General features: G+C 38.8%; 1 protein-coding gene and 1 pseudogene across 6 annotated transcripts in view; both read left to right on the top strand.

Annotated features, from left to right (window-relative positions):
* nrg1 (neuregulin 1) overlaps positions 1-23,391 on the top strand; it is an 89,747-nt gene that overhangs the window by 853 nt on the left and 65,503 nt on the right. The window lies entirely within an intron of this gene.
* On the top strand, positions 6,817-6,933 carry LOC135718534 (5S ribosomal RNA; annotated as a pseudogene).

Raw genomic sequence — 23,391 nt, 5'->3', positions numbered from 1 at the left:
TATAAACATTAATGTCATCAGATTGTCACGGATTACAAAAATTCTTCCTAAGTCATAATGATTTCAGATGGGAGATATCCCATAATGCCTTTGATCTGATGGACAGTTATCAGTCTGTGTCACGGTCTGTTAGATGCTGGTCTTTATTATTGACTTTAGACTTTATAAAAGCAAATCATAAAATAATGTTTTATTTGAATTTACACTTCCTGTAACATCTGCCCTTAGTCTTTTAAAAACATTAACCTTTCCTAGTATATAGTTTGATTAACATTTATGGTTAGAGTTGCGCTTGTGTTTTACAAGGCTTCAGTATGAAAGTTATTATGCCTCCATAATTTTATCATAGCAGAATGTTTGTTAAAGCAAAGTTTTACCTCATAGATAGGTGAATATATATTTTGGATTTGTGACTGAGTTTGTCTTTGTTTGATTCTGGCATCGGTCGCTGCCCCAAAATCAAATCCCGCAATTCCAAATATTTCATCATGGACTTTGTGTGCAGCAGTAATGCTGTAAGGAGCTTTCAGATGTTCATGAGCTCAATGTTGCTTTGTGTTTCTTTCACCTATAACTAGTACAATAGATTCAATAACTAGCTGTCACTGTTTTAGCTGTGACATTCCTGCAGCATTTGAGAGGCGACTGATGTTACAGCATTAAGAGTTTTGCATTCAAACAGATGTAAGCAGTAAAGGATGCTCGTTGATTTAACAGTAATATGAAGACATGCATACAGTGGTATGTGACTTATTTACATTTTTGTATTTTTACATCCTTGAATATTAAGATTCAGAAACAGTCATTTCCAGACAGAAGGGACAGAGATCAGTAGTTCAGCTATGAGCATGATGACAATAACATACCGTACACATTGTAGGCAAGGGCCCTATAAAAACCATTTAATTTTTTCCCAAATTCAGTTTTATTTATTCTCAAAATTCAGTGTTTTCCGTTTTATTATTCTCGTGTCTAAGGAACATATCCGAGCTGTACACACTGGTAAATAGATGTGAAGAGCGTCACGTCCTATGGTGGGAATGCATAGTCGCAAACTCATACAATATTCTCACTGCAGTGGTGGATTCGCCACTTTTCTTCATCTTTTCTAAATTCATGAATGTCCTGAAAATATACTTTCAAAGCGGTGCGGATGTGTGCGCGTGCAATGCGGACGCGGGAAGAAAGTATGCTGTGCCTTCTCTGTCTGCTGTGTTCCAGGCTTTTTATGAAACCTGCTTGTGCTATGATGAGGTGCTATGCCCTTGTTTGCAATGCATGACGAGAAACAGACTTTCTTTAAGTCCAACATTACACAAAAGTTAAATGTTTCCATTCATTTCTGTCCTTTTATTTGCTGATTAAGGAGTTATAATGGTTTTTAAAAATGACTGAATCCAAAATTTGCCAAATTGTGGAGTCGCTTTAAATGCCACTTTATCATGCAGAGATGTCTGGTGCTGGCGGCTAGCTGTAGTGTGTAATACAGTAAAAAATGCCACAGGTGTCATTTCATCTCAACAGAGTATGTGTTAGCACAGATGACATTCGCTGGGTTTCCATCCAAACGTAATGCGAATCTTTTCGAAATTCGCAAAAAAAAAACAAAGGCAAATTAGGTGCGTTTCCATTAAGTTGTTCATGCGAATGATGGTGGTATTGGAAAGTTAGTAACCAACAGTGAACAAAACAAGGTATGCTTAGCAAAATAGAGACAGGACTGCATTTAGTTACAAATGGGCAAGTTATTAATTTATTAGCAGTGCAGCTTAATTGCAAAACTGAATGCTGTGCACAGAAGAAGGAATGCTGGATCTCGGATGCAGGCACTAGCAGCAAGGGCATTGTGACTACGTCGAGCCCCATATATGGTAAGACAACGACAGCTGATACTGCAGACGATCAGTCACGTGGATTTATTGTTCGCTATGTCAGAATTTATTTTGCAAATGCATTTCCATCTCCCATTATTCGCATTTTACATTTCGAGTTAATGAATTATCTCAGAGGAATCAAACATTTCCTCTTTGACTTTTCCAGTTACTTACAAATAACTCTATCAAAGATAACTTCCCTAACTTGTTAAAATCCCTTTCGCACAGTGCCTTGATCCCTGAAAATGTCCATAAAATTTCCAGAGTGTCTTCTGTGTGAATGCAAACATATCCCAGAATTAATCCTGGGATCGCTTCCGTTGTAGTTACCTACATTTCCATAACATTTCCAGAACATATCCTTCCTGTGTGAACAAAAGGCAGAAACAATGCCGTAAGGGGCGTGTCGTAATGATGACGTCTACGTCATCGCAACAGCACAGTTATGGTTTAGCTCTTTATCACAGGAGATCAGGGAGCTCCGTACTGAAATTGAGATCATCGATCACCAGAATAATATAATAGCATGCGCTAGTTTATGATAAAATCAGAAAAAATGCACACGTGGTTTCTCTCGAGAGAAAGTGAATATACTTACTATATATGACACATTTATACATATTAGTTATATTATTTTAGTTAATATTAACATACTGTAGGATGCTGCAAAAAACGTTTACAATTACATTACATTACACATCAGGTGTCTTTATCTTTGCGGGATGTGTTTGAATGCACACATGCAGTATTCAAGAAAATCATTGGCAGTGTGAATGAACCAAAATCAAATGATCACAAACAAAATGTTTTTAACATCTGTTTTCTGTAATCTCTGTGTGTGAAAAGGGCTTTAGTTTCAAGCCGTGATGTGAGTTCAGATGACCCAGAGTGTAAAATGTGTGTACATCTGAATAAACAAACTGTTGTATAAAAAGTTCAGATTTGAAGTGTTTCCATCTAAAAATACATGATGCAAGACATTATTTAATGAAAAAAATCTCAAAGTGCTTTTTGTTAAATGGCTATTTAATGTATTTAACTTCATATGAAGCACTGAAACTCCAAAGCTCATTTTTCAATTTAAACAACAGGAAACGGATTGATTTTTAAAGGCTTTGATCCCTGTGGGAACTTCACATTTTGCTCAGCCGACAACATTATTCATTTTACTCATTGAAGGGTATTGATTAACAATTACTTAAGGAAGCATTTATTATTGAACGGACCAATGCGTTGTGTAAATGTATCATAAAACAAGACTAAACCGTCTAGAAGCCTAGAATCTTCTAATGATATCTTTTATATTACAGCAGTAGTTATTTGATTTTAATATATATTTCACTTTTATTGTGGAGTCAGTGTAAACCCAGAGTGTTTTAATGTTACTATGACACGCTGTTTTTCTTAAAAAACAACTTTAGTTGCACATTGACCTTGGTTTGCCTGCACCATTTGTTCAATAATGTTTCCATTGTTTTACAACAGTTCATAATATCACTCATGCAAAATCCAAAGTTAATACTTCAAAAGCATAGCACTATGTAATAAGCCATTAAGCACAAATTACATTATTTGTATGTGTTGAAGCTTTTTTTGTGGGATTCAAAATCTTACTGCATAAGTTTTAAGAGGTTATAAAAAATACTACATATGTATATTGAGTGTATACTAATGATAATGTATGTATATATAACTAATATTCATTATATTAATGTGTCAGAAGAACTGATCCTCCTGGTTGAGTTTGTTTTTTCTCCACTGGAGTTTCCTGCCGATGTCACCTTTGGCTTGATCACTGGGAGTTTTCTGACATTGGGTTAAGGGTTATGCCATGTTCACACTAGACTTTCACCAGGCACTATTTCAATGCAGACCCTTGCTTATGTGGCCAGTAACCAGATATGATAACACACACCATGCAAAGTATATGGTTTCTTTTATTATTGTTTATGATTTATGACCAGTCAAAGGCTAAATTAGCTAAATGTCGCGGTCTTTAATAAGCTACAGTATCAATTGTGTCATTTTTATATGCATTTTTCAATGTGTATATTTTCTTAATAACACTACTATAATATTATAATCTTATTGCAGTCCTATGGGTTTTACTGTTAATATTACTAATAAACATCTTATGGAAATCTGAGATGCATATTTGCTTAATAGCACTTTCATTATAACTGATTACATTTTTGCTGACAATTAACTCTTTCCTCGCCAGCGTTTTTTTTTTAAAGTTGCCTGCCAGCGCCAATATTTTTATGTTTTTCACAAAAGTTTAATGCCTTCCAGAAAATTTTGTTTTTTAAATATGTAAACATAAAATATATCAAATAAAATAACAGAACCTCTGCTTTCAGACAAAACAAAAGTTTTTTCCTACCTTCATTTGTTCTCTTTTTATCACCTCTCAAATATGGGTAGGTTTCTTCAGAAATACCAAATTTTAAGCAAAAAGCTGAAATAATTGTGTTTTTGTGAAAGACTTCTGATAGAGATCAGATTCAGAGCGATGATCAAAACATACACTGAGTTTGAACTGTTTGGGGTAGGGATGCATCGATACCGATACTGGTATCGGGTATCGGCCTCGATACCACATTTTCTAAAGTACTCGTACTCGTTAAAAGTCCCCCGATACCAGGGATCGATACCACGGTCTGAGAAATGTCTATGTCTGAGTGGCGTGTAAGGGGTTAATGCCTCTTGTGTTGTCCAAAGAGGCAGAGTTTACAACAAACTGGAAAACTAGTCACTTGTTTTTTTGTTAAATTATATGATTAAAGCTGTTACCTGTAAATTTGAATCATGTTTTTTATTAAGTACTCAGTATCGGTATCGGCAAGTACTGAAATGCAAGTACTCGTACTCGTACTCGTACTCCAAAAAAGTGGTATCGGCGCATCCCTAGTTTGGGGTTGCTTCCGGGTTGTATAAGTTGGGTAAGAGCGCCATCTAGTGGATAATAGTGGAAATACGGATTGCTGGGAAAACTCGTCATTGGCATTGAAGCGTTTTCTCTTAAAGGTTTTCTAAGCGAATTCACGCGTTTTAGACAATAAAACATTTTTTGTTACATACAGCACACATCTCCTCACTATCTGCTTGCTACCTGACCGCTGATCAAACTGCAAAAAAACGCGATCTCTGTAGACAGCCCAGGCTCTACAAACTTCAATGTACACACAGTGGCCAAACCTGCACCACGAAACAAAACAAAGTTTTACAGCCAATAAACGCCTAGAAGGATTTGGGGGTGGGGGTTGGTCGCGTTCACGAAAGCACGGAAGGGAGGGGGAGGAGTTATCTACGCTCCGTTTGTTTGAAAACAGTTCAAATATCAACAACAAGTGACGTCGAACATATTCGCTTAGAGAGCCTTTAATTGACGAGTTAATTTGTCTGGTGGGGGCGTTAAAATTATTGTTAGTATTGCTATTTTACACCTTATAAAAAATCTAATGTGCATATTTGCATAGTAGCGCTATGAATTTTACATTTCGATTACAATCCTACTGTTAGTACTGCTTATATATACATTTTATAGAAAAATTGTTACACTTGCTTGTTTAATACCAGTGTAAGTTTTAGTTTTTTAAAAGCAGGTTATGCTAATTTTTTTGTAACTTCATTTTATGTATTTCATTTGATTGTACATTTGCCTGTATTACTACGTATTTACTGTAAAACTGCCTTTACTCAATTGCAAATTAGTGAAAATGCTATAGAAATAAACTTACGGTAAATCATATTAAACTGAATAACATGCTGTATAAAAAGGTTGAATATGAGAGCTGAAGTTATGTTAGGGTTCATGTCTCATAAAGGGTTACAAAAATAGCCCAGTTTTAATCCCATGTCCTGTCACAGATTATCCTATAATCCTATCTTTATTCTAAATTCAAATGGCCCACATTCAATATGAGCTCCTACAAAATTGCAATTTTAATTGCTGCTGGAATCAGAATAGAAAAGAAACTAGTAATTGTTAAACTACATGGCCATATTTTTCTCATGACTTATGCAAATTCAATTGCTATGTAGATTTTTTGCCTTCCAGCTTAGTTACAACAAAACAAACCATTAATAAGATTATTTTAAAAATAAAGAACACTGTATTACACACTATATATTTATTAAATTCATCAAGGTTCATCATTAGTTCATTTTATAAGCGCTTTACCCAATGGACATTGATTCAAAGCACTTTTACGGAAAGAAATCATATTCATATATCATATATTACTCTATGTCCTCTCTACTAATAAGCTGGTGTGTGGTGGGTGTTTTAGGGCAGTATGGCTGCCGTCGCATCATCCAGGAACGGGTTTCCTAAAAGCATCGTAAGGCTAAGTAGATTGTAAAAATGATTGTACGAATATCTTAGAATTGCGGGCCGTTTCCCAAAAAGCTTCGTAACTTAAGTAGCACTTGAAAATCATCGTAGATCTACGAGTGCTCTGGAGTAATCATTGATTCATAAGTGCATAAGACAACAGAGTTACAAGGTCACCTGCAGGACCAGCAAATTGCACTCCTGCAAGGACGATAATGTTATGTTTTAATTTATATTTATTTATTGGGTTTTTTGTTTATTTGTTTAAATTACTTTAAATATATTATATTTAAAATTCAAATGAGAAATCAAATTTAAATGACTAAACATTAATAAAGAAGGAAAACGTATTTGGTACAATTTTGGTAAAAGTTGGTACTAGCAAATTGATAAATTGTTTCTACCAATTGCTGCTATAATTTATCTACAGTAAAAAAGCGATTGTTTTATGTGCATCTTTGGGAAACGCACGTAAATGAACAACGAATGTTTATTAAGTAGCTTGTAGAAAGCGCTCTTAAGTGCTAAGTTCAATCGTTATGGGGAAACCCAGCCCTGGTGGATGCTGCACATCGGTGGTGGTTGAGAAAAATCTCCATTTCACATGCCAGCAGCCATATCACCCTGTAGCCCAAGACAGCTTGCCCACTGAAGCTAAGCAGGGCTGAGCCTGGTTAGTACTTGAATGGGAGACCACCTGGGAAAACCAGGTTGCTGCTGGTAGTGGTGTTAGTGAGACCAGCAGGGGGTGCTCACCCTGTGGTCTGTGTGGGTCCTAATGCCCCAGTATAGTGACGGGGAACACTATACTGTCAAAAAAAAGCACCGTCCTTCGGATGAGACGTTAAATCGAGGTCCTGACTCTCTGTGGTCATTAAAAATCCCAGGATGTCCTTCGAAAAAGAGTAGGGGTGTGCCCCGGCATCCTGGCCAAAACTTGCCCATTGGCCTACTAATCATCCCTCATACTAATTGGCTGTATCACTCGGTCTCCTCTCCACTAATAAGCTGGTGTGTGGTGGGCGTTCTGGCCCAATATGGCTGCCGTCGCATCATCCAGGTGGATGCTGCACATTGGTGGTGGTTGAGAAGATTCCCCCATTCATATGTAAAGCGCTTTGAGCACTGGAAAAGCGCTATATAAATGTAACTAATTATTATTATTATTATTATTAATTATTATTATTAATTATGTAAAGCATTTTGAGTGTTGCAGAAAAGTGCTATATAAAAAAAGTAACAAGATTAATATCTTGAAGAAAAGCCACTAAATGAAGATCTGTAGCCTCCCTCTTGAATTTACAATTCATTTAAACTTTCTTGACTAGTGAGGAAGTACATTTTAAAAATAAGGTTGAAATAACGTAAGCTAATTCAACTTTGTTGTATAATGAATAACAACTCATAAGAAAGTTAAAAACACCTTAAAAAAATGTAAGTGCAACACAGATTTTTTACACAATGTAAAAAAATTTAGAATTTTTGTCAAATCAACATATATTTTTAAGTTACTTTGTTACTTTAAGTTGACATAGCAAAACCAAGTTGTTTAAACTTTATGCTTACTATTTTTACAGTGCAGTGTATTACATACAGTTATCTGTGTTTTACTAATCATATTTTCATTGAATAAATGACATGATGCAGATTTGCAGTGTCTTACAGTGGGTTCACAGCAGATGTGAGTTCATAGATTTGCGCAAGTGGATTACATACAAAGTCAATTCAAAGACACGATCAGACTCGTCCTCGCGTGGGGCGATGCGAATGACGTGATATGGGCGGTGCATTTGCTGTGAAAACGCGCTATTCGCCTCAAACGCGTCTTCGGCCAAGTTGAAAATATTCAACTCGAGCGAAAAAATTCCCATGACACAAAGTTAAATCCCGCGAGTAATCTAAAGTGAAAAACACGATGCCCCGCATTTGGTGTGTACGTAGCATTAGTAAAGAAGTGCTTAAACCGTAATTATAACAAAGCATGTTATACAGATGTTGTTATTGTAGAACTGAAACAAAGGCGTACTTTAATTTTATTAATATGATCAAAAGATTTCTTAGCAGTAAGGTTGCGCTCTGCAGTAATAGAATTTTTGCAAAATAGTAAATTGATAAAAATTTTCTTATTTTAGAGAAAACTTGTGCTCGACAACTTATATATTAAAAAAAAGCATGATGCGGTTTTGGACCCGCTGGCAATTCAATCATGAAGTTAGAAGTTCAATCATAAAAATCTAGAGGATTTATCCACCAATCAGCTATACTTTAGCAAAATCAAACTGATTGCCTTCAGTTAATTTATAGCAATGACAATGTATTTAAATAGTATTGTTTGCATCCTGTAAGCCAGTGGTTCTCCAACTGCGGATGAGATGTTTTATGACATTTAATAGAATACATTACTTTATCATAGATTCTGTGTAATTATATAAGATATAATAAGATTAGTGATGCACCGATCTATCGGCCGCCGATATTTATCGGCCGATTTTTGATGAATTTTAAACCATTGCATATCGGCAATGGCACGAGAAAGGCCGATACCGATTGTTTATTAATTAACTGCATAAAGAAATCCATTATATGTAAAAAACTAGTTAATGTTGTTAATAAAATAAATGCTGAATAGCAAAAACCACCTTTGAAGGTTGTCATGCTGTCTTATTATATTTGTTTTAGCTTAATTTGTGACTCTCTTATTATGTTGGTCAGTTGAATGTTAATTAGATCCAATCCATGTTCAGTAAAAATAATTTGATGCAGAAATTAACTAGCAAATAGACCAACTGTATAGTATTGTATACAAGTGTTTAACATCGGTATCGGCATCAGTATCGGCCAGAAGTTGTCTGTTTAAATCGGTATCAGCCCAAAAAAATCCTATCGGTGCATCCCTATTTAAGATTGTTTTATGTCATGAATTTTCTTTGGAGGGATGTGAAGGGATGCACCCTAGGAGGGGGGGCACACACCAAAATGTTTTTGAAGTACTGCTATAAGAAGTATGGCAGAGCTTTAACTATCACCCACCTCTACACCCACCTCCACCTGTCCAGATCTGTTTACGGGGGATACTGTGGCAGCAACATTATTTGCATGCTCACTGCAGCATGTGCATTAGCAGTTGCAGGGTTTTATACCTGCTTCGCAACATCAGCAACAGCAGCGTAGGCAGATCTATTTCGGAATTAACAAGCTTTCATTGCCTTGCTATCCAGAAGCAGGTTCATACACCACTCAATACTATTAATACAGTACACATGTTGTTGGCAGCAGTTCACCTGATTTATCTGTAGTCAGCATTATTGATGATAAAATGATGATTGTGTAGATTGGGAAAAAATACATTTTGGTTAAATCTGAAGGTTATTGTTACTCTGTGTTCTGTATCAGTTCCAAGATATGCTGGAACTTATGGGACTGACAAATGCTTCATCCCCATTTGTGGAGCTGGTGTTTGGCCTACATTGGAAAATATGTGTCATCTGTCTTGATTATGTGCTAGTGTTTAGCTGGAACTTAACAGAATGCATACTAAGTGAATTGCTTCTGCTCTTTTGGTTTTTAGCTGAGTGAGGGTAAATGTCACACCAACAAATGTCTTTCATAACACTAAAGCTATGACAGTTGTACTAAAACAAACCCAGGTCCAAAATAAGCACTGCATACAGTGTTGATTTTGTCATCAAAACTACAGACCAATTTTTGGTTCACAAAGGATTTTTGAAAAAATCATGCCTATGATTATTAATCCTACTCTGTCCACCCGCCCCCCACCTTTATCTGACTTAACGGCTGACAAATTTGCTTTTTTTGTGTGAAATAAACACTATCAAAAGTCAGTTCTCTGGGCTGCCGCTTCTTGCACAGGCTCAAACTCCTGATGCATGCTCGCTCCCCTCTTTCTCTTTCCGATCTTAAGCAGACGTTTCCAAGGTTTTCTTCTTGGGTCTAACCATGCGACTACCTGCCCGTTAGATCTGCCCGTATATACCCACGGTTCCCTGATAGAGAGAACGAGACTTTGTTTCAATGACGTCAATATAGGGTGTGCTCTTGAGAGCCAATCTGGTCTGACTTGTGTTAAACACCAATGAAATTTCAATTCAATTGCGCGAATGGTATTTGCATACCATTCTTTGCCCACGCGTGTGTGTATAAAAGGAGACGGCAAAGGCCAGTTAAACTCTCCCTCCATCAGGGAACCGTGGTTACATACATAACAGAGACGTTTCCTTTCTGTCGTCCACTCAAGGATGTTTCGATTACGACAGTATGGGGTGCTGAAACGCCACAACACTGCTCCCTTTCTTGACGTTCATAAAGTGGTCACAGGCAGGTAATATGTGCCATGCTGACTGCTAAATGACATCACAACCTTCCAGTAAAATGTAAGGGGGTCCTCATCCTAGGGGGAAGAAAAACCCTTACCAGTAACACCAGCGGGGCGTTTTAAAGCAAATAATATTGTCTTAGGCGCAGGGTACTGAAGCATACTGGGTAGTGCCAAAAAGATATAAAAACCTTTTTTAAAAAAATCTGTTTAAGTCTCATAGCTTGGAGAAAAACACTGTAGCGGGCATACCACTGGGGAAACATTGTCCAAACTGGGAGAGTGGAGAAAAAACTGGAGATTTCGTCACAGTACATGGCATAGTACAGATGAAAAACTCTGACCGATGGAAAACTGATAAAAAAAGCCAAATAATAGAAGAGGTGTACCAACCCACTCATCTGAAAAGGGAACATTGGTAAGGATCCTGACTTACCAAAAAAGGGCAAAGGGTATAAAGGCAAGCAAAGACACCTGGCCAGTCACCCTGGCTGAACATTAACTCCTTGGAGAACTCAGGCTAATACTGGCTCAACACCATGCAAACATATTAGGCATCACCCAACCCGCAGCTCCACAGATGTCTTTTAGAGTCATGTCCTGTACCTGTGCCCAGAGGAGGTGATGCCTCTAGTGGAGTGAGTTATCATCCAAAAGGGCAAGGCAGATTTTGAGATCTTAAAGCCAGTACGCCAACAAGATGGTGTCCACGACCCTGTGCACCAAAATCTGCTTGGAGACAGTATTTACTAGGGGTGTGCAAAAAAATCGATTCACATTTGAATCGCGATTCAAGCTTTGCCGATTCAGAATCGATTCATAGAATTCCAAAAATCGATTCATATATTTTTTTTGTAATGCCGTGTTTTGTCCTGAAATTAGTTTATCTCAGTATTCCCATAGATGACGCTGCGTTGAATTCACACTGACGCCTGCACACTCTTGTCACAGTGTTTCCCACACATTGACTTTACTTATGGGCGCGCTGCCTAGGTATATTAACAAGTGCCCAAGTATATCTGGCAAACAAAAAGTCTTTTTTTGTTTTTCTGTGATGATGACACTCTTTAATAATGACATTTTGTGTGCGACATGATGAGTTCGGTGTGCGTTCACGTGCTCTCTGTTTCTCAATGAATTGGGATGCGACGCGAACAAGCTCGTGTCACATTGTTCATGTTTCTGAACTTGAGTTTTAACATTAGAGGACTTCACGGAGCACACGCGGCCCGTATGGTTCCGGGTTTGTATTTGAAATGGTCAGTCGGGACCGGGTCAGTCATAGTCAAATTACTTCGTGTCCCAAAAATCTGATTAATGGCGCTCTTAGCGAATTCACGCGTTTTAGACCATAAAACATTTTTTGTTACATACAGCAAACATCTCCTCACTATCTGCTTGCTGCCTGCCCGCTGATCAAACTGTAAAAAAACGCGATCTCTGTAGACAGCCCAGGCTCTACAAACTTCAATATAAACACAGTGGCCAAACCTGCACCATGAAACAAAACAAAGTGTTCCAGCCAATAAATGGCAAGAAGTATTTGGTGGTTGGGTTTGGGCGCGTTCATGAAAGCATGGAAGGGGGGGAGGGGTAGGAGTTAACTACGCTCAGTTTGTTTGAAAACACATATCAAAAATCAACACACATATTCGCTTAGAACGCCTTTAATATTGTGTGTAAAACCCGAGTCGATCGGAGAATGACCGTGAGCGCCACCGCACTAAAGCTCGCGTGTAGTTTCAGCTTGCCGACAGTTTCTATGGCGATAACATCTGGCTCTTGTTTTGAAAGTCACGACCACGCGCTGGATTTTCTTTCTCCCATTTTTTTATACTATTATTATTAATAAACCATATCTTTTCTAAAATCTAAAAAGTTTGCACAGAGATGGTAGCAAAAGGACAAGTTAAGCCTATTGCACTGAACGAGCAAAGCTCAAGCTGACTCAAGATTTACAAAACGCAAACCTGTAATGTAAAGTCCCCTGTCACTGGGACAGCAAGTAGACTTTTGAATCTGAAATAATGAGTGGATTAAAAAGAGGCACTTTTCCTGCTTCTGCTCTATCTAATAGTATATAATAATAATAACCATTATAACAACAGTCACATTTATAATCTATAGAGCTGCATTGTCTATCATTAATATACTAAATTATTGTATTTAATAGAGTTTGATAAAAGGGGTCATCTAATTGCTTCATATCAGTTTTTATTTTTGCATAAAGACATAAAGTAATATCAAACTACATTTAATTTGTTGTGTTTTTTTTCTTTAAATGGTATATCTACTACAATCATTCACATAGGAAAAAGTAAACTACATTTACATACTGTGAATTGTTTTTTTTAAATCGAGAATCGTTTTTGAATCGAAAATCGATTTTGAATCGATCTTGAGGCAAAAAAATCCGAATCGAATCGTGAAATTTTCTGTTGTCTCTGCTGTCAGGGGGAAAAAGCTAGTCAGAAGTGCTAATACTTCAATTATGTTCCAGGAAAGGTGCAGTGCGTACCGGATACACAGGGCTGGAGTAGTGGGAACCTGGGCCACGAAGCCGGTCTGAACCCAAATGGTCTAAATGTAAAGTTATCTACTTATAGATGCAAACTGAAAACCTGCAAGTGTGGTAAAAAGAAGCCAGTCGTTGAGAAACAGAGAATGCGTAGGGACAGACCGAAAGGGAGGACCTTATACTGTCCACCTCGAATCAAACCATAGAAAGGGTTTAAGTCAAGGACATACACGTCCTAGGATAACAGCCACATCACTATAAGATATGACCCCCCTCCCTAATTAGGCACTATAAAGTACGAGCTGTATAAAGCCTGAGGACATCTCGGCTGAGGGGACAGGCTTAAAATCGTGCCAGAGGGGTGGATCCCTCTACACATAGCTCAACATGTTCTCTCCTCATAGAGGAACTAAAACTGTTCAAGTTCGGGGAGGGTATCTGGCAGATATACTGTAGCGCATAGCCGTGACAGATCGTGCATAATACCAACGGGACAGGTTGAGCAGTGAATTTAATACTCCGATTGTGTTCCTGGAAAGGTGCAGTGCGTAACGGACACACAAGGTTGGGTCTCTTCCCCCGGCAGATAGATCTTCTCGGGGGCTGGCCATCTCTGATGTGGTTGAAGGCGAGGCCAGCACCTCACGAAGCCGAGGCTGCCTGGAAGCAGATGACAGATGGGACGTGACAGTGAAAAATGGCCGAGTCACACCGATGTGAACATGTTTTACAGCCTTCATCTGCTTCCTTACTAGGGGTGGGGCAATATATTATTATAGCAATGTATCGATTGTCTGTCTCTGTCGAAACGATAATCGATACACTGGCTTCAAATATCGATACATTAATTAATAAACAAAATGCCCTTAATAGATTTCCTAGCCATATTAGACAAGAGTGGAACAACTTCGAAATGAACGCCTACATTACAGATAGAAAGGTATGTTGCTTCCTATTAAAGTTTTATCAATTGTGCATAATGACATGTGCAACAAATGCATATAGAGATAAGTCTATTTATTATCAAAGTATTTGTCAGTAATGCAGATATTATGGGGGAAAAGTAAATAAAAAATTTCAGTTAGGGCCACATTACTCCTAGTAAAAAGCTAGTCTGGAACTCTGTACCTAAAAAAAATTGTGAACTTGCATAAACAGCTAAAGCACAAAAGTTCCACCTAATCTTTTTCTGGACATTACGTTTTTTAGAGTTTGGCAGATATCGTTATGTATAGAATTTGCAAGTAATACATTGATTATCGGAGAATTGATGAACCGTGATACCATTGTTATCAGGAGCCACGTATCGTGTATCAAATCGGATTGTGAGGTACCCTGCAATTCCCACCCATATTCCTTACTGCATAGAACAAAAGCAGAATCCTGTGCATTTCACCAAACAGCCTTTTTTTGCGAGATGGGTATGACAAGAAAGTGAACCTTCTCGGCATCTCCAAACTCTACAAATTAAAGCCAGAGATGTCTCTCTTGGACCACCATAGTGGGCATCGCTCGACACAGATGGAGCACTTTCATGTTCAACACAGAAGAACAAGTTCAATGACAGCGCAACATCCTACAGTTCCTGCAACATCTCTGTGTCAGACCTACCCTTTTGGAGATGTTTAAAGGCCTTGGTCTAGTGCAGGATGAAAATGGCGTGCAGGGTGTAGCCAGCTTAACCCGTGGCCATACAAGCACTCAACATGGGTACCAAAAACAGGCTTTGGAAGGCAGACTTGGTCAGTCCCGCCACATGGAAGCCATGCGCAGGCATGTATGCACTGTGACAGCATGCTCATTTGGGGTACTTCTACATATCCCTTAGCTACCATGCCATCGAGAGAGGTGAGGGCAACCGAACCCACAACCCCAAATGGCACCGAATGGTACCTTTTTAAGATGAGTAAGTTCCCCGTGCAGTTCAGAAAAGAATGGTAGTGGGACGGTGCGTGGCTTAATGCCACAACCGGTACCCAAAATCACTTATTAAGCTGAGAATGTTTAAGCGAAAGAAGTGCAAGATTGTGCCTGTCGGCAAGGGAGAGAAGTCTACTGCTCCAAGAGTCCCAGAACGAAAAACCTTCCATAAAAGGAGGTTAATTCTGTGTGGAAATCGCTCTTTTAGACAATACTCTGACAATTTGCTGAAGCGTCCAGGGGAGGTTTGCAAGACGAATCCACTGCCGCGCCGTCACGCCAACAGTAAACCTCATATTTACTGGAAGAGAAACCAAACCAGTGAGCTCTGAACAACAAGAGCATATGACTGGGCTTTGCTGTCTCCTTTTATACAAGCAAGCGTGGGTGGAGACTGGTAGGCAAATACCATTTGTGCAATTTCATTGCAATTTCATTGCCGTTTTACACGCAAGTCAGACCAGATTAGCTCTCAAGAGCACACCCCACACTGTCGACATCGGCACAATGACGACAGAAAGGGAACCCACACTTCACCCTGCAATATTAGAAAACTACAGACCCGTATCTCTCCTTCCCTTAAATGCAAAGACTCTGGAGCATGTGTTTTTTGACCAGCTCTTCTCCTTCTACACACAAAAAACTCCTGGACAGCAACCAGTCTGGTTTCAAGAGCGGTCACTCCACCGAGACAGCACTGCTTTCAGTCATTGAAGCCCTAAGGCAGGCAAGAGCAACCTCCAAATCATCTGTACTGATCCTGCTGGATCTGTCTTCCGCTTTTGATCAATCATCACATCCTCCTGTCGACCCTCAATGCTATGAGTGTCTCTGGAATGGCGCTACTATGGTTCAAGTCTTATCTCTCAGTTAGGTCATTTAGAGTATCCTGGATAGGTGACGTCAGGTACCTCAAGGTTCAGTGCTTGGACCACTGCTCTTTTCAATATACATGACACGCCTGGGTCCTGTCATTCGGAAACATGGCTTTTTCTACCACTGCTATGCGGATGACACACAACTCCAATTGCAGTTCCAACCTGACAATCCCATGGTTTCTGCCCGCATCTCAGCATGCCTGAGTGACATCGCTCTAAATGAAGGATCACCATCTCCAGCTAAAACTTGCAAAGATGGAACTGCTTGTCTGACCCTAAGATTTATCCTAATCTTTACATTCAACTAGGTTCTTCGACCATTGCGCCTTCTAGGACAACCAGAAACCGGGGAGTGGTCATTGGTGATCAGCTTAGCTTCATGGAGCATGTTGCCAACACCACCTGCTCATGTAAATTCATCCTCTACAACATTAGGAAAATTAGACCTTTCCTATTTGAGCATGTTACACAAGTCCTAGTCCAGGCGCTTCTCCTGTCCAGACTGGACTTTTGTAGGGCTTTACTGGCCAGACTCCCAACCTGCACAACCAAACCCCTACAGATGATCGAGAATGCAGCGACAAGTGTGGACTTCAATGAGCCAAAGAGGGCGCACGTCACTCCTCTCTTTGTCAGGTTACACTGGCTTCCTATAGCAGCTTGCATCAAAATTCAAGCTCTACTCCTGTTCTTTAAAACCACCACTGGGTCAACCCCATCTAACCTTCACTCGCTTTTGCAGACTTATGTACTCTCTAGATCCCTGCGCTCTGCCACAGAGCGATAGCTTGTAGTGCCATCCCAAAAACGGAAAATATCACTATCGCGTACCTTCTCTGGATCCGTTCCACATCTGTGGAATGATCTGCTGGTTGCAACAAGATCTGCTGATTCTGTTGCCATCTTTAAGAATCGCCTGAAAACACATCTATTCTGCCAACACTTCACTTACAGAGTTAAATATCTTTTTCTATCTTTATCTTTTCTGTCAAAAAAAATCTTGGCTATGTATACTGTGTTAGACTTGATGAGACTAGTTCTACTGCACTTATGTATTGCTGTTCTTGTGTTGCTCTAATTGCTTCTATTGTTTACCTCGTTTCTAAGTCCCTTTGGACAAAAGTAAACATGCCACTTGGACACAAGCCGGGGACTGATCACCCCTGGCTGGGCTTCCCGGGTGAGGGTGTATGAAGATTAAAGACCCGAAACACCCCATGACCCCGGTTCTTCACTGATGACGTGTCCAAGTAGCACCTGAAGGTGTATTCAAATTCTAATTTGTGCTGTTTAATTAGTCCATGTAATGACAGATATAAACACAATTATAGACTTAAGAAGCACATACATTATTAAATCTCTTTCTCTAAAGTTTGTTAAGATAGATGAGGACTCATTTACTGCTGTACAGAGAGTGAATGAAAGCGCAGTCTTCTGGCAACATTGTCTTTTTACATATTTCATCGCTTTCTTGTTAAATTGCTCAAAGTCATGACTGTTTAAAACACACTTGGCATCACAGTCATGATTTTATGGTAAAATGACACTCTTTCGCATCAATCCACGAGCATTTAAACCATAAACAAAGCACTTTCACTTTAATTGAGCGTGAGCAGCGCAGCAGAACCGACACAGATACGATCGCAGCACTGCTGCAACAGCCTCGCGAGCTCGCGCTGCTCATGCGGCGGGGTGCATGCTTGTTAACATGTGCGCTGAAAAAAACATGCGTCGCTCACACTAGGGCTGTGCAAAAAATCGACTGCGATTATCATGCGCGTGTCATCAGTAAAGCCGGTTCCGTGATTAGAAGTAAATCGCCATCAGCTGCTTTCAGATGGAGCGGCATTTATTGCACAGACCCGTAGTTCACCGAGAAGCTAGGCAAAATCGCATAGATAATCGGAATCGATTTTCCTCGATTATGATGATTTGGCCTAGCTTCTCTGTGAACTACGGGTCTGTGCAATAAATGCCGCTCCATCTGAAAGCAGCTGATGGCGATTTAATACTAATCACCGAACCGGCTTTACTGATGACACGCGCATGATAATCGCAGTCGATTTTTTGCACAGCCCTAGCTTACACTTGCTGTGAAACCGGTGTGGACTGGAGCCACTCGCGTTGCTACTACTCTACGGTGCCGCCTTTTAGGGTTTGATGAATCGACGTGCATATGTTGTCCCAGCCTTACTGCTCTGTATCACTCTGACACTCATAACCGCTGCTCTGTATCACTCTGACACTCCGCTGCCTCGTTATCACTCTGACACTTGTAATTGTTGCTCTGTATCACTCTTACTCTCTTAACCACTGCTCAGTATCACTCAGACAATCGTTACAGTGGCTCTATATTACTTTGACACTCGTTACTGCTGCTGTATATCACTCTGACACTTGTAACCGCTGCTCTGTATCCCTGCACATCCAGGTTGTAACACATGCTAATTTCTCTATTTCACAACCTCACAAACACTAATCGCTCCAAATATAAAATCATTCTCTATAGGAAAATACAATGAGAAGCATAAAGTATGTAGCATGTGAATAATTTCTACTTTATTGCCTTTATTGTGTTTTTAGATTCTATTTTTAATGAAAAGCTGTTTGGATACAGATTATTGGAATAACTGTTCGTTCTGGATTTCAGATTTAAAAATTTGCTACGTATTGACATTTTTCTGGTCCAAGATCTGAGTGTGTAGAACATTGTTTACATAAAGAAGTTACTACATATGTTCACTTTATTTATAGAATGGGCCCTTTCTGCACATACTTTTTATTGGTGAATTCACAAGTTATGTCTTTGAATAGACACACACACACACACACACACACACACACACACACACACACACACACACACACACACACACACCTGTCCTGCTCTGGCGTGTGCCCACTAAATGTCTTCTAAACACATTTCCTCAGCTGCTGAGGACAACTGCAGGAACTGCGGATCAGGCTTCCCCCTCAGCTCCCACTCCACAGGATCATAAGAAGTCCATTGTTGCAACTGTGTTCAAATTTCAGGGGTTTATAGTCTGAAATTCCTGTTGTTAAATGCCAAGAGATTCAGCAGTCGATTTAGCCCAGAGTCATTGCCTGTGTGCTCTCTTCTATCTGTTCTGTTTTTCTGAGAAAAACACACAAATAAGTGGAGAGAGATTTGTGGCTTGTATGTTTGTGTCTTGCAAGCTTTCTAAGACTTTAAGTAGAATTTGGGATCATTTGGAAGTTTTAAGCCACAAGTTTTAAAAGGAAGGAGTTTAATCTGCCTGGCATTTCTTAAAACATAGCAGAGTTTATCCAGTATTGGCTGCTGGCCTCAGTAGATCTTCCAATTAATGCCAGGCCAACGTGGGTAAAGAATTTACTCCAGTCTAAAAACATTACTTGTATAAATGTAAAAGAACTAATACTAAACAACCTTCACCAAGCACTTTCTGTAGCTGTTGATCAGACCTGCACATTGTTGAGGAGGAATTTTAGCCCATTCTTCCTGGCAGAACTGCGTTAGCTCTGTCATAATCTTTGGATGTCTCATGTGCATGGCCTTCTTCAAGTCAATCCATATCTTTATTGGGTTGTGGTCTGGGCTCGGACTTGGATTTTGTTTTTCTGAAGCCATTCTGTTGGTGTACTTGCTCTATTGTTTTGGGTCGTTGTCCTGTTGCATCACCCACCTTCTACACAGTTTCAGACATTCTCACATTTTCCTGAAAAATTGTCTGATATACTTGGGAATTTCCTTCCACTCAGTGATTGCAAGCTGGCCATGCCCTGATGCAACAAAGCAGGCCCAAATCATGATGTTTCCTCCACCATACTTTTACAGTTGGAATTAGGGCTGGGAAAAAATCGATTTTTCGATTAATAGTTTTTTTAAACCTGGTCGATTCAGAATCGATTCTCAAAGAGCAGAATCGATTTTTTTTTTCTTTCATATTTATTTCTGCAAACATTGAACGAAAGATTAACATTAATCGAACTACTAGTCTTCTTCACTAGATGTCACCCTCTTTTGTGCCTTGTGCGATGTTATCTAGGAGAGAGAGGCGACCCTGTCATTTATTCATTCAGTGCTTAAAATGGCAGTTTCAGATGCTTCATCGATGTTATTAATTACCCACTTGTAACCTGCTGTTCACTGTTCTTTTTATTAATGTAGTATTTGTAATAAATGTATATTCATCGAGTTGAATCGAGAATCGAGTATAAAAACCGCCCCAAGAACCGGAATCGAGAGTTGAATCGAGAATCGAAATCGAATCGATTTGATAGCTTGTGAATCGAAATCGAATCGATCTGGAAAATCTGAATTGATACCCAGCCCTAGTTGGGCTATGCCCATGATATGCTATGCCCTTTCTCTGTCAGGTGTAGTGCTGTTTTTTTTTTCTTCAAATAGTTCAATCTTAGTTTCATCAGTCCACAAAACATTTAGCCAATATCGGTGTGGAGTGTCAATATGCTCTTTTGCAAATATTTTTTTTTAGTAAGCAGTGGTGTCCTGGCGTGGATACCCTGCTTGTTCAGTGTTTTGCGTATTGTAGACTCATGAACAAAGATGTTAGCAAGTTCCAATGATGCCTTTAAATCTTTTGGTGTCATTCGGGGTTTGTTTCTTTACCTCATTGATGAGCCTTCATTGTGCTCTTGGTGTCATTTTGACTGGGTGGCAACTTCTTGGTAGAGTAGCAAAAGCCCCTGTTAGCTATAGACTGGTGAATTTCTAAAGTCTTTGAAATAACTTTGTAACTCAGCAATTTTTGATCGTAGCTTCTGTGAAGGCTCTTTTTGGCGAGGCATGGCTCACATAAGTGTGTTGTTCTTGTGGAGAACCAAAAGTTTGAGGGGTTTTTATCAAAGTAGCTGTAGTCCATACCCCCAAACATATTATATTAATGAGACTCCAGGTGTACTTAAATTATCTTTTTTGAGAACATTAACTCAAGGGTTCACACACTTTTCCACAAGGACTATGAGGCCACATTTACACATAGCCGGGTATTTAGAGAAACAAGTATTTACCCGCCTCCATTTCCCCTCAAAAAAACGCCGTCGAGGGCCATAATAACTATGCCAAAGTTTTTTTTTTTGGTTGTTCTCAATAAAATTCAGAATTTTTTGTTTTATTTTTTTTAGACACACTATGCTTGTCAATACCCTCGACTTAGATGAAGATCAGATCACATTTTATGACAAATTATTCAGAATACTTAAATTCCAAAAGGGTTCACATACTTTTTCTTGCCACTGTAGATGACGGTGATATAAAATAATGATTTCTTATACGTTGAAATTATAAAAAAGGAGGTTTTGGTATGCATGGTATATGTATACATCACATTACATTATATTAGTCAGTTACTCGATTCTGAGAGCTAGCAATTTTAAATATAGCACTTTATAAATGAAAACTTGTGGTAAGTAGTGAAAGGAACATCACAGAACATTAAGACAAGCATTTTTTATAAGATGATCATTTATCAGATTATTTTTATGAGTTATGAGTTACAGTACCTAATACTAAATCAAATCTGATATGGATTTTGTGTTCATGACAATATCATTGTGGATTTTTAGATAAATCCAATTTTTACATTGGTAGGGCACATTTGGATGATCTTATCTAGCACATCTTAAGTCCACAGGTCGGGCCTGTGCTAAATTTGATCATATTAGGTGCATGTTAACAGACGGATGTAAGAGAACTCAGTGCTTTGTGTATTTCAGCATGTACTGTATGCAGTTGTGTATCATTCAGTCTTGTGTTCTTGATCTGTCACTGAGCTCTAATGGATTATAACAGCTGCCTCTTCAACTCTTCTGGACACAAACTACCATTGTATGAGTTTGCTTTTCCTTTCCAGTGCAGCCTTGACTGAGCTCTGATGAACTGAACTCATCCCGAACACATCCTGTAAAAATCCCTCTCACATAATTTCGTCTTCTTGTCTTAAAAGCAAACACAGTGATTCCTCAAGGATCTTAAGGTGTACAAAACTCACGCAGGCTCAACATCATTACATTTAAAGTCTTTTAATAATGCTTTAAAAGAGAACGAGTCAGTCGAGAACAGTGCTACTCGCCTGAAACATTTCAGCAAGGTAATTCAATGGTCTGGTTTTTCATGTTTCATAGTTTGTGCGTTTTGTCTCTAGGTGGCAGTGTTGCACATTTATGAACTCAAGGATTGTGTTAAATCTAAAACAACTGCAGTACTGCCTCAGATTGTGTAGCCTTATACCCCCCAATGACCCACATAACTCAGAAACAGCAAAGACAGCAACCAACAACACTCTATACACTATTACACAACACACACACACCACCACCAAATTATACACACACAGCCTTACAGGTGTACACAGAACCACACAATCTTTGACTGAAACATAAAGTATACAAAATGAATAAAGCTACAATACATAATTCTAAAAAAACAAACGGGGCTATATAGCACCAAAACTGTTGATTTGAATCGTAACCATAGAAGAACCGTTTTTAGTGCCATATAGCACCGGTGAAGCACCGGTGTAGAACCATATAGAGGCCGTATAGCACCACTACAGCACCACATTTGGTTCTACATAGCACTATATGGTTATACACAGGTGCTTCACCGGTGCTTCACCGGTGCTATATGGCACTAAAAACGGTTCTTCTATGATTACGAGCAAAGAACCACTGTTGGTGCTATAAGCACCGTTTGTTTTTAGAGTGTATCTATAGTTGTTATAATAATGACAAACAATAAACCTTGACCAACACAATAAGGAATCACAACATAACATTCAACAGATTGTTATGTGCCTTTCACTGTGAGATTATTAGACACTAGTTGCAGATCTGACAGTTGTATAGTGATTTTGTACCTGCTTATGAAGTTTATGTGTATTTTGAATTATATGTTATCAGTTTAACTCTTTTCCCGCCAGCATTTAAAAAAAAATTGCCATTCAGTGCCAGCATTTTTTATGGAAGTTTAATGTCTTACAGAAAAAAAATTCATAAACACCCTATAAAAATCCTCTGACTCTAAATAAACAAACAAACAAACAAACAGACATAATACGTTTCATCCTATCTTCATTTGTTCTCCTTTTATCACATCTCAAATATGGGTAGATTTTTTTCAAAAATACCAAATTGTGAGCAAAAATCTGGGATAATTGTATTTTTGTAAATGATTTTTGTTAGTGATCAGATTCAGAACGATGATAAAAACATACACAGTTTTTACTGTTTTTGAATTAGTGGATGCTTAAATGTTTTATACCATAAAGGTTGGGTAAGAGCCCCACCTATTGGATAACAGTGGAAATATAGATTGCCGTAAAAACTCGTCAGGGAAGCGTCATTGGCAGGGAAGTGTTTTCTCTTAATTGACGAGATAACTCAAGTGTATGTTGAGAAAGGAAGGGGGTCAAGCACTTAACCCTGAGGTACCTCATTAGTTAACTTATGTAACATAGACACTTCTCCACTGCAAGATCTATCTGAAATTAGTAGAGGCTATTTTCACA

This window comes from Paramisgurnus dabryanus, chromosome 10 (assembly GCF_030506205.2).
Source record: "Paramisgurnus dabryanus chromosome 10, PD_genome_1.1, whole genome shotgun sequence".
Taxonomy (NCBI): domain Eukaryota; kingdom Metazoa; phylum Chordata; class Actinopteri; order Cypriniformes; family Cobitidae; genus Paramisgurnus; species Paramisgurnus dabryanus.
This window is presented reverse-complemented; position numbering and strand designations above follow the sequence as displayed.